Here is a 13,726-nt window from a genome sequence, read left to right as displayed (position 1 = left end):
GGATTTGAACAAGGTAATTGAACTTTTTGTGGAATAGCTAGTGGTGGAAAGTAACAAAGTACATTTACTCAAGTTCTGTAATTAAGTGCTATTATTTCAAAGTACTTTTACTTTGCTTGAGTATTTCCATTTGATGCTTCTTTATGTGTCTACTCCACTACATTTATTTGACAGCTTTAGTTACTTTTCAGATGAAGATTTGACATTAAACACTACACTAAGTTCACCAGCTAGTCTCTAGTTTGTAATTTGTCTGTTTGTCATTGGATGCTGAGCAAGTAGTGTACAGTGGGTTTATTAGAGCTGTTTTCTGCTGCTGGTGAGACTGAATACACAAACTTTGAAAAACACTTGTGATGATGAAACCCTAATAATGCTTTGTGGGTTCATTGCTACAAGTGAACTTGCACATTCCACTATGGGCCGAATCCACAAGAACGGATTGTGGCTGCTAACAGCACAGTGAATTGCGCAGCATCTGTTCCTGCAGTCTGCCCTGTTTTAAGGTCCTATTGTGGCCTATATGTGGCAATTAGCGCTGGTCTTTGTGAATTAGACTGCTTTTGCAACTAGGCTTATTTGCATAGAAAGGGGCCAATTTTGCACCAAATATATGAATATTACCTAATTTAAATACATGCCAATGGCACAAGTGCATCATGACGATATTTACTTTTCAGCACAGTTTGTGGTGCTTTTCACTCTTTGCTGGTGCTGTGAATTACACGCCATCTTTTTGTCTTATTTGCAGGTTACAGGTTTAGCGGTCACAAAAGCCACGCAATCCTTTTGTGGATGTGGCCCATAGTTATTTGATTCATCATTATTATTAAAACATTGATTAAAGCAGCCTTAATTAAACCCAATTTAGTAGATATAGAGCTATATGGTTTATACGCAGTGTTTATAACCATCACACAACCAACTCAGCACTCATATAAACCATAAATTTAAATCCCTCCATACATAAACTCTGGGTCTGTTCATCATTATACAGTGTTTGGAGTGAGATATTTTCAACAGTAACAAGTTTCAAATGTGCTCCTATGCCCATTGAAATGTTCTCACTTTCTCAGAGTCAATCCCAAAGAGTCCTACCACTTTTGTGGCCTTTGTAACTTTGTTGGAGTAGAGTTGTACTGTACTATCAAGGTGGAAGGCTCTTGCCCCTACAGCCTGACTCTCTGAGGATTAAAAATGGCCTTCATTACAGTAAGACACCCCCGAATTCCATGTGCTCTTCAATACTTGACTGAAACTGGTAAGCTGCTTTCACTTTAGTGAAGAGCTCCTTTTTTACCACTCCTGAATAACATTGTGCTGAGATGCAGGGTGTGCAGACTTCATACAAAGCACAGGTTCTATTGATGTAGAGCATTCTGGTTTATTTTCATTTTAGTTAGCCAGTCAGCTCAACACAGCCTCTCTGTAATTACAAGTTAATCTCAGTTTTTCACCGTTTGTTTATCTGTTTATTCATGTTTCAAGCATGTCTTTCTTCCTTCCTTCAGGTATACGCTATTTTTTTTGTTTTTGATTTGTTGATTTGGCCAGAGAGCAAGGTCTGACCAAGGCCTAAATCAAGATAAGGGGCTGAAAGTGGATAGATGGATGTGGTAACAATGAGATCAGTGGTAAACCATTGATCTGATTCTTGGTCTTTTCAAAAACATTTTTTAAATAGATTTTTGTCAAAAGAAAAGTCATGTGACCCAGGTGGACATGTGCTGGTGATGAGGAACTAGAGGAACAGGCACTGTAGACATGAAATAAAAGGAACAGGAACCAATGTGCATGTGGGATTTGACTGATATGGGGAGATGAAGGGTTTTTATTAACAGGTTCAAAGCTCCAGTAGAGACTGTGATGTTCATTACAGCCCAAAGAACAAAACTGTTGGACAGACCTAACAATATCCTGATGATTTTGCTATTAGCATTGTGGGGCTGAACTTGAGGAAAGAGCATCAATGTCTGATATCAAGAGTTTATCCCCACCTATTCCCCTGCTCTGCTGACTGTCTCACAGAACTGCTGACCTGGAAAGGGTCGACGTCACCAGTCACTTAATTTGTCTGCAAGCAATAAGCTTGACCAAGGGGTTGCAAAACAGATGCAAATATCCCCCCTAGATGCCAAAGTACATGATCCCTCACCAGCTTGCCACCCACAAACACTACGTTTTTCAGATGTGTTCCAATCATGGATACACCAGATACACTCTTTCAAGAAGTCTGAAAACCACAATTGACTGTCACTCAAAGGCAACTTTAGGTGTGGAAAGTGTTCCCACTGCCAGAACAACAGATTGTACATACTTAAAGCACTGGTCAAAATTTTCATCATAGACAGTAGACTCCACCAACATTGTTTACATGTTGTACTGCCCTTGTTCAAAAATGTATGTTGGCCAGATGAAAAGAATACCAAAGCTGCTAATTTATGAACACAAAACTGCAATTAGAACCAAAAACTCAGACTATGCTATGGCCAAACACTTAATGGAAGCAATGGCTCATCTTCTCTTTACAGTTTGTTGGCCTTGAACAGTTGTCATTGATGCGTGGTGACCTCCTGAATGTTCTGTTTCAAAAAGAAAAGTTCTGTATAGATAAATTAATGCAGTGGTCCCACATGTTCTAAATGACTCGTTCAGCTTTAAACCTTTTCTTTAATGTCTTGTGTATGTTTTTCAAAAGTACTGAATAATGTTTTTCAAAAGTATTTAATTATTTTTTTCAACACTGTCAGCTCCTAACTCGGCCTCGTTGTTTTTGGATATGGTTATAGTGGTTGAGGATGTTGTTTTTTTTTGGGTGGGGATGGAAGTAGATGTACAGGTCTAACCGTTTCCTGTTGAGTGGCTGTGACTATTGGAGTGCATGACGAAGTCAGAGGTACTCATGCTGGATAGAACTGCACTGTAGTGGGCAAATATTTTGGCTTCTGCTACTCATGTTAAGTCCCAGTCACACCAGTAAGTGGCACAGCAAAGGATGGATGTCAGAGATCCTGCCTGATCTGAATGTTGTGATATGACTGAGTTATGACTCTGACATTTGTTGTGTGTTTGTATCCATTCAGAGAGTTCAGTGCATTATCTGCTCATATCAAAATATGTATTCATATTTGTTTACATCCTTACTAAAAAAACATGTCTCTTTTGTGGAGCAGTTCATACTCTGACAGAGGGGAGGGTTAAATAGAAGTAAACAGAGCAACACAACTGTAAGCTTCAATAGCTTCCTGCATTTTGGACTCCATTTTCCATTCCTTAAATGGTCACTGCTGAGAAGACTGTTTGCTATTGGTCATTTGCGCAAATTTTGCATGTCAGAGTTCACCAGTGTTTAACTTGATGCAAAAGATTGGCATAGATTTACCTTGCTCCCATCAGCAAATATACAGATAGTGTTGATTCCACTGACATGAATTGACTTTGCCACAAAAACTCACCCTTTTAGAGGACAAGTTCACAATTTTTCAAGTGTGTCTTAAAAGTCAGGTGTCCATAGGAACAGTGAAAGAGGTTTTCCTCGCTGTTATCATTCCTCCTGTCCATACTGACTATTAAAAGATCTCCTTCCAATGTGCTTTCAATGTAAATGATGGAGGCTAAAACAGTGTGTCCACACAGTCATAGTGATCAGTATGAACAAGAGGAATAATTACAGCAAGAAAAACCTGTCTCAGTGTTCATTTGGGCACCTGGTGAACCATCTTTTAACTCATCCTTTTACTGGTGTGACTGAGCCTTAACGTGCATATCAACAGAGTATACAGTAACAACTGTAAGTGCTACATGCTGGGCTCATCAGTCAGCAGTGAATTCTCTTCATGATATCAACATATCATGTAGTTTATGTGACATTTGTTTAGAATAATGATGGTTATAAATTCTGCCTGGTGTCATTTTTCTGTAGAGGCTGTAGGGATTTTGACTTGACTAAACATGGAAAGTACTGCACCTTACCCAGCTATTGCCTGCAGTGTACTTTAAAGCACAAAGCAGCTTCACATACTGGCATACTGGCAAATGGCAGAGCACTAACAGAATTGTAAAGACTTCAATGACCATACCTCCTGAAAGGTAACATCAGAAAACTGCCACAGCTCTGGCACTTTTCTATATTGACTCATCAGCTTTGGGAACATACTACAATAGCAGGATTTCATTTGGGTGTAGGAGGAATGTGTGGTGTCTCTGTGAGTGGAGATGGGATGGAGCCTGATGTTATGATTTGGCCTGATAAGAAAGCTGGGATTTCATCCAAAAATCTTGCCTGCACGGCTTTAAACTGTGTTGTGATGTGAAAAGGTGTATGTGTGTGTGTGAGACTGTATTGAAGTAAGCATCAGTCACAGAGCGTGTGTGTGTGTGAGTGTATGTGGTAGCAGGCGCACTGCCAGCAGGCTGCTGAAGTGGAAAGCTTTCAGCCTGGTCACTAAGTGGGGTCGCAGCCCAGCACTGATCACTGCACTCCTCCATCCTCCACTTCACTCGCTCCTCTCATCTCTCTCCTCCTCTTTACTTTCTCCCTTTCTCTTCACCCCCCTCTGCTGCTCTTTCATACTGTCTATCTGTCCATCTCTCCCCTCGCTTGCTCTTTATCTCAGACATCCTCTTCCCCCATCTCTCCTGTCCTTTCCATTTCTTCAGCCTTCATTCTCTTAAAGCCTTTTTCTTCCCCATCGTTCCATTTCCCCTCAGGCGTCTCTTTCTCTTCATCTCACCACATCTATTTTCTCTCGACTGCTCTGCCTCTCTGTTTTTTTTCCCACTCGCTCTCTAATGTCTTCTCCTCACCCTGCGTTCATACCATCAGCCGCAAACACACTGGATGCTGTGCTGCTTCAATGCAATGCAAGTTAGATATACAGTACCAGTCAAAAGTTTGGACACACTTTCTCATTGAAGTGAATGGGAAGGTGTGTCTAAACTTTTGACTGGTACTTATATATTTTAAGTTACATGGCATGATGGTGATATGATACACAGCTATAAAATACACGCACAGGCTAATGCTGTTTTTATTTTTATCAACTATTCTCTTCAGACCACTTTGGTTCCTAGAAATTCTGTTTACATCATAGACTGTATATAAAGCTGGACGTAGCATTGTCTGACATCACCCACTGGTTTGCATTGGAGCCGGTTTGAAGCCCAGAGTTGCAGCTTATATCTTTTCCGTTTGGAGCGCTGCACACTGGGACTAACATTAGCTACTCTAGCTAAATTGTGCTAACAGGGTAGGTATCGTTATCAAGTAACATTAAACTTAGTGAAATATTGCAACAATATTCCAACACCCACACAGCAGACATCAAAGCTACTATAAGTCTTCAAATCTTATGAACGGGGCAATAATTTCCAAAATGATCACCAGCACACTTATTATAAGACCATAACGACTCACTGAAGAGAAGTTGAGACTTTTTGAACAGGAGGCTGTTGGTGGTATTGCACTTTAAGTATTTCTGCATTGGCCTCTGCTTCAAGCCGTGGTGGCCATATGGTTTACATACATGCAACAGCAGATATGTTTTGAAAGAAGCTCAGCGCTACGACATTTACATTACTGTTACATTTTTTAAAATCAACATAAAGATGCAAAATGTCGATACCGAATATATATCTGCAAAATTTTCACTGACTTTCATTTAGTTTCCTACAATATTCATTCATTGCAAGTAAAGCATGATTTAACTTTGTAACGGTTATATTTAACTAACTCAAAGCCCTCGGTTAATATTGGGAAAAGATTGTGTTCTTTGATTAATATTTAAAAAGTCAACAGTAACTTGAAGTATGAGGGTTAGGACTCAAGACTTGAACCCTGCTCTCTGCTGTCTCAGTGCTGCCAACTGTACTCCTCTACAAAAACAAAGCACTGCCTTGAATAACAATTATGTTGCCAGTAAACCTAATCCAGGTAACTATTACATTTCCCATTGAAATTTTAATTGGGAAAACACATTGATAGTATATAAATGTAGCTTTTAGGAGACAAGGTTGGGACTGAAAACAAAGGGTCCCTCCCAGTATCAACTCATGCAGGACTTGCAAGTAGTCATGTGTTCATCATGTGACATATATCCTGTAACTGCCACAGTGCCCAAGTGCCCGTAAAGATCACAGCATGTGGAGGCTTATCAGAGCATACTGGACTGGGACACGCTTGATTAAGGAGGACATCAAGTAGCTTGTGCAAATACAAATACAGCTCAGTCAGACTCAGGCTCTTTATTGCTCTTATTTAATTTCTACATGAAGAACAAATAAACAACAAGAATTATGGTTACAGTCAGCTGACTGTAAGAAATACACATTCAGGAGCTGAGAGGCAGTAATAGAATTATTAAATCAATTAAACGGAGTTATCTAGAAGCACTTAGGTCTACTGTACAAAGAAGAGACATGACATTTTTTTTAGGAAATCATTCATTCAATCAATAAAATGACATATTTTATATTTAATCTTGCAGTGCCAAATTCTTATCAGTCTCATTAAGAAGGACTGATTTTGATACAAAAGTGATAACCATCTATCAAGGTTGTGTAAGTGTTTGAACAGAATTAATAACATTCAGGCTGTATCCAACACTTAATAAGCTATGAGGCTTTTTTTCCTATCTTTATTCAAGAGCATGGTCTTTCAATCTGAGAGCATGATTTGTTGATTTCATGTTCAGATTTTGTAATTCTTCCCCTCAAAACCCTGCCTTCACACTCAAATGGCCCCTGCTCGCATGCAGATTCGCTCTGCTTCTGCTTCAAACTGTATTCTTGCACAGCAGATATATTGTTGCTAGCACAGATTTGAAACATTTTTTGTGCAACAACCCTGTCAGAAGGACTGGGCAGGCAAAACAGAAGCTGGCTGAGCGGAGAGGAGCAAACTTGACGGAACAGAACACAGAACAATGATCCAACAAAACTCAACTGAAAACCACCAGACCTTAAATACAAACTAATCAGACAACGAGGAAGAGGTGAGAAGACACAGGGGCAGGCTGAGAGCTGATAGGCTGAGAAGACAATGGGTACATCTCAGGTCTCTTATTTGATCTTTTGTTGCTCCTCGCCTGAACTGGAAGTTGTTCTCGGTGCGCCATTTTCACAGACATCTCTAATTTCTGCTCCGAGGAGTAAGGATTGAGGAGCGAAGAGGAAGTCTTTTACCAGTGGACACGCCCCCTTCCTGGATATCAGTTATTGATTGGACGCTGCAGCTGATCAAACTGATCTGATACATCACTGCAGTTTCATACTGGATTGGAGAGATTACAGATTAAATTTACATGTATCACTCCCAAGTTTTATGTTTTATTTTTCTGATTCATCATCTAGTTAAAAAATCTGTTAATTGTCGGTCTGAGAACCATTATTAGAAAGATTTTTCTTTTCATGATGTTATTTCCTCCGTTAAACTGTTTCTTGTTGACAGACAGACTCGTCCTGACTTTAATTTTATCCATAATAACAGTTAAACACATTTATATTTTACATCATTTATCGTCATTTCCATTCAGTCACATGTGAGGCTGAAAGTTCCTGAGCATCGGGTTTGATATGAGTTAAATCATTTCCATTTGCCCTGAAACATTTAGCCAAATACAGATTTTCCAGTGTTCAGAAGACACCCTGATCATATTCTGGGTTATTAAATAATGATTTCACAGTCAAAATATCAAAAAAATAGGCTATAGATGCAAAGAATCAATAAATAGTATAAACGCGTCCTACCAGTGGAAATGGTTCCTGTGCCTCTGAGCAGGACATAGTACATAATGCAGGTTGTTATTCATGTTTGTTTTATTTAGGTGTTTGTTAAACAGGTAACAGGCTGCAGAGAGGAAACAGCTGCTCTAGCGGTGATAACTGTGCACCTTTTATTAGTATTAACACAGTGCACATGTGTGCAGACACAAACTCCATCAGAGGTTTCTACAGCTGTTAAAGCTGATGACAGCTGATCCAGCTGTCATCAGCTGGCGCCGTCATCAGAAAGGACCAGAATGACATGACAACAGAAGAAAGAACTCAAAAAGTCCAAAAAAAACAAACAGAAAGTCCAGGCAGGATGTGACAGGAGACTTTTTGTGGTGAGAAATGTTTAGAATATCATATCTTTGATAGAAAACCTTAACATGTGAATTGACAGTGAGGAAAATACTTCCAGGTGGTGAGTCCTCCCACCCTCAGTTCTCCAATGGGACTGATGCTCAAAGCATCTCATCTCTTAGCAAATGACTGAAACTGAACCGAGTGCTGACTACAACAGAGTGCGTCTTCTCATGCTGTTACTATAACGTGAGTTACTCTCAGCGTGACAGCAGGTCAGCAGTGTGTGCAGCGCTCTGCTTCTACTCCCTGCAGGTATAGTGGGTGTGCCAACAGCATGCTGCCGCTTTCATGGTGATAGAACGAGAGACACGGCTGCAAGCACAAGCGCTGTTGCCGACTGTCCACGGCTTGTCAACAAACCATGGAAGATTGGCAAATTGTTCCTGCTAATACTCCTACTAATAATCCACTTTCTGATGACGTCTTTTCTTTTCTGTAACTGTAAAAGAATACAGAGACCTTTTTTGTATCCTTATTACATAATGCTGTTACATGGATTCCATTAATACCCAAGCCTGCCACTAGGTAGGAGGCCACATCTGAAAAATGCCAACATGAAGCACACTTAATCCACACTTGGTAGAGCTGAACTAGTAACTACACTGCATCTGGATGATCTATGTTGAGAAAAAGTAAATATGTTGGTTTATTTCAGATATTTTAGCCAAAACAGGAGTCGAACATGCCAAATCTGCCCACAACGCAATGCCCTTCCACGAGCCATGTCATCCAAAAATCTTAGTTATAAATGACAAACTGAACATCATATACATTACATCACATATACCGTACATATACATTATACCAAGATTATGAAAATGAAATGCATATCTCTCACTAGAAATTTAACAAAATGCATTGTACCTACTAGTAGGTTCAGTTAGGTAAAGACATCTCTGAAGCAGTGACACAACCCACACACACACACACACACACACACACACACACAAATACACACACTGCAGCATGGTTCTTTTAGTTTTTGGCAAATTAAGTGCTTCTAATTCTGTTCCAACCTCTCTCTTCCATCTCTTAAATCCGACTCAGATTCTGTCGAGTTAAATTTCTTCCTTCCTCTACTTTCATGTTTTATAGTTTGCCCTCTCTCTCTCTCTCTCTCTCTGCACTTACCTCCTCCTCTCTCTCTCTCTCTCTTGCTCCCTCGTCTGTCTCCTTGATTACTCGTTGCTCTCATCCCGACTCCTATCTGCCAACTTGAATTAGACCACAATCTCAGCTGATGGGCTGGGTTTGTACACCCTGATGGAGAGAGTGTGTGTGTGTATGTGTGTGTGTGTGTGTGTGTGTGTGTGTGTGTGTGTGTGTTTGCATGGTAAGGACACATGGCACTTGAGGCTGGAAAGAGTTTTATCACATAATGTTTTTCCACTTTCATGAGAAAAGTTAAAACACAAACCATCTTTAAAGCAAAACAGAAGCATAAAAGAATAGAAGCCCAACACTCACCTCTACACACAGCCACTAATGAAGTACCCTTCAGCAAGTCACTTAACTCCAAACTGCAGAGATACTGATGCATCAGTCATGCTTTATTGTATTAATGATGTAGAACAGCACTATAACAGCTGGTTGCTGAAAAGCACCGTTTTAACTGCATGGAATAGTCAAATTAGCAGTTTGTTTGCTTATTCTGTATTGTCTGGCTGTGATTTCCTCCATCTCAGTCTTTTCTGAATTATAAGTGCATGAATCTACTCTGCATTAGTGATGGGTAAACATATTTTGGGTAAACATAACACTGGCCAGAACAGTCATAAAAGTGAAAAATAACATAATAATATGAGTGCTACCGCATATGAAGATACTTTGTAAAAGGCAAAGTAGTTTTCCTTTTTAAACCATTTTAAAAGCTCCCTTAATATTGTCAGACTCATAATGGACAGTTTTTTCTAAGCAAAATTGGTGCAGCAGCCTTGTCAAAACCTGGACGACAGCAGTTCAGTCAGAGATTGGAGTGTGTTAAGTAGCAGCTAATGTAGCCTGGAGCTGCTAGCCTCCATCAGAGATGAGGAGCTACAGACGTCTGCTAACCTCACTACTTTCTAACTCCACACAAGCAGATTTTTTTTACTTTTCAAACTTGTGGTCTTCAACCCCAACTGATGCTGACTCCAGTGACATCACTTGAGATTTCACACAGCTCCCTCTGAAGGCACAAAAGGCTTTATACTGCTTTTTTACACTTATGCAGTAGTATTCCCCAACACCTGGAAACACAAGCTAATGTTTACATTAGCAGTGCAGTTCCCCCTTAAGACTGCAACATACAGCAGTTTGGTATGTGAAGAAAAGCAAGGCTTCCTAATACAAATAACACACATTTGTGCTTGTTCTAATACTGGGTTTAAATGACAAACAACCTTTGATCAGAGTCTCAGTGCTCCAGGTAACTGGTGGAAACAGCAGGGCAAACAGGAGAGTTAGCTTGTTTGTCTTTGTTGCTAATGATATCAGACTGTAACCAGCAGCCACAAAATTCTGTTATCTAACAAACGAGTTGACCAACAGCCACAAATGGACGTTATGACATGGATACTTCATCTTCATGAAAGAAAGAAGAAGACGTCAGATAACGTGAGTCAGATACAGCTTCTCTCTCTCTGTCTCTTTGGTCGCTAATTTCTTCTCTGATGGTTAAATGTCTCTGTGGCTGTTGTGTGAATTTATCTCCTTAAGAATGCAGCAGAGATCATATCATGTGCTGTAGGTAGTTTGCTTGGTGAAGTTACAGTGAGCTGTCTGGACTCACTCATTCATGTGGAATTGATATTTTGTATGTGTGCACATAGATAAAAGTGTGTAAGTCATGTATTTGATCAATGCATTAATACTCTCTGATGTGAACCTACACTTTTAGATCTGTGAATGTTTTTAGTGTTCAGTCTTTCTAGTATTCAGCATTGATCTGAACCTGTATCACATTATAAGCTTTGTGATACTTTATATATTTCTGTACACTAAGAAAATACACAGGAAACACGTGTAAATCATGTGATCTGTTGTCTGTCATCTCATGATGTAAATCATCTACTTTGGCCTTTAAGGGATCAGATCTCAACCCAAATGAGCATTTGTGCCAGAATTTGGAGTAAAGCCATGACCAGTGTTTTCCACCATCATGAAACACATTGTTTTCATCCCTTTAAGTGAATGAATGTGTCTGGATATATTGTGTGTTGGTCCATACATGGATTTCAAGTCCTGTGACTTTATGAAAAACACCTTTACTTTTCTGAAGTCATGCTACAGGATTTTTTTATACTGACATACTGATATTTTACATCTGGCAATGTGGAATTCAAGCTACAAAATTACACATTTATATGTTGAGCTGTCACAATTTTCTGCTGTTTACCAGACACGGCTACAATGATGTTGTGGCTGTGTGAGAGGAAAGTGTTGATAGTCTACTCCCTCTCCATGTGAGGATGATCATTACACTACTGGTTCTCTTATCTGAGCACTAAGTGAAAATGAAAGCCCACTGCTCCTCTGTGTAAAGCAACCCATGTTCATTGGTTCATGGGTAAAGATTATTTGATATGTTCTATGAGGTATCTTTCATAATCAATGCATAAAAAATAGTGTAAAACAGTGCTTTTACAGAGTATGTTATTCAATAGCCAGAAGTAAACATTATAGGAGCTATTGAGCTGTAACATGCCACTCATGTCTGCAGCTCAACAACATCATCACACAATAACAACAGGGATTGTATTTCTACAATATATTTCTATAAAGCATACAGTGAAAACACAATGCCATAAATACCCTTCCTTTAAAAAAGATTAAACTGTACATGTATCATTATAGGATAGATTGATGGTGTCCTACATGGTGCTGCTGGGATTCAACACAGTATTTGCAGGAAAGTAATAGTGCGTCATCATAGTTTTAAGTCTGCGCAAAGCAATAATAAATATGTGTTCTAAGGTTGTCACACCACAGAAAAGTGTGATATTAATCACCCAGCCAAATTTGAATGATTAAAAAATTTGCCAAGTATATAAAAAAAGGTTTCAAAATTGTGAAAAAATAAGCAGTATTCTCCTCTCTGAAACACTGGGGGCCTCTGGCAAACTTCCTTATAAAAGTACACAATTTAAAATAAACCTTGTTTGTAAGTGTAGGACGAGCAACATGGATCATATTTTAAAAATAATGTGATTAATAAAATGATTAATTCGGCACTTATTTTGTAGGTAAATGTGGACTTATTTCAGTAAAAATGTAACTTAAAATACTAGTTGACAAACAAATCCATCACCAATCATTGTTATGTTAAATTGTAATTTTTTTCAATGGAATTTGGTGTTAACATTACTCACTCGCTGAAATATGCGGGTTACTTACCAGGTAGTTTTCACAAACTTTCATCAGAGACAACTGGGATTGACGGTTAATCCACTGTTACTGGTGAATGGGGCCATGAGTTATTTTAAACCCAGCTGAAGTGTCCGTTGACTACTGGTGCGTAGCTGTGGGTGGGTCTAGGTGAGCCCACGCAACACTCAGGCCCATCCAATCAGAAGGCTTCCTTATTTGCTGGATCATTCGGTGAATAGCAGTCAATCAGTATTGTTTCAATTATCTGACTATGTGATCAATAAAAATAAAACAATTCTTGTTTCTTGCTTCTTGTTTATCATATGATGATGTTGATAGATCAGATATTGCACATTGCACAGAGGAACAGAAGACTACTGTCCACAAGTTAACTGCTTTTAATGTAAGTTAAGATAAAAAAAAAAACCATGGAGAAACAAAGCAGTCACAAAAAGAAGCTGTGAGGAGAATAAAGAAGACAATTCAGCTCAAGTTCAGCCATCATTCTCAACCCAGACTCCTATTCCTGTGCCAGTTTCTCCTCAGTAAGTGCCCTGTAGTAACGACATAGTACGTGGCTGCTAATTCAGCAGCAACAAGCTGTACTGTTGAAAGACTCTTTTCAACTGTCAGTCAGATAAAAAACTGGCATCAGGGCATCAATGATGACATACAGACTGAACTCTATCTCCCTGCTCTCCTTTGAAAGAGAACTGACTGAATCCTTCACTATACTGAAATCATTTCAGTGTTCAACACCAAGTCCCATCGTCTCCTGCTGTGATCATCAAAAATAAGCTAATTTACAATTTTGGACTGTAGTAGCCTATTGCCTAATTCAAGATTATTGTTAATTAGGTATAGTTTTTGTTGGGTATACAGTTGGATTTTATGCTGATGTTGCTGCGACTGCCATCTGCGTGTGTGTGTGTGTGTGTGTGTGTGGTTTATGAGGCCGCTGTGCCAGGCTATGTTCAGGTGTCATTTTTAACGTTACTGAGCATGTTGGTGCCGGTGTATCTCTATCCATATGCTTGATTAATGATGCTGTTGTGTCTGTCAGCTGTGTGTGTGTGTGTGTGTGAATATGTGAGCACAGTGCCAGGTTATGCGATGCTGTTAATGCTTGTCTTGGTGCCTGTAACATTACCTCCAATGATGCATAAGGCTTGTATGATTAAACTGTGGTGCATTGAGGCACGTATAGTTGTAGTGGCCTATTTTAGTTAACATATGCATTTCAGAACTTTGG

Source organism: Thunnus albacares, chromosome 9 (genome assembly GCF_914725855.1).
Source record: "Thunnus albacares chromosome 9, fThuAlb1.1, whole genome shotgun sequence".
In the NCBI taxonomy this organism is placed as follows: domain Eukaryota; kingdom Metazoa; phylum Chordata; class Actinopteri; order Scombriformes; family Scombridae; genus Thunnus; species Thunnus albacares.
Note: the sequence above shows the minus strand (reverse complement) of the source record.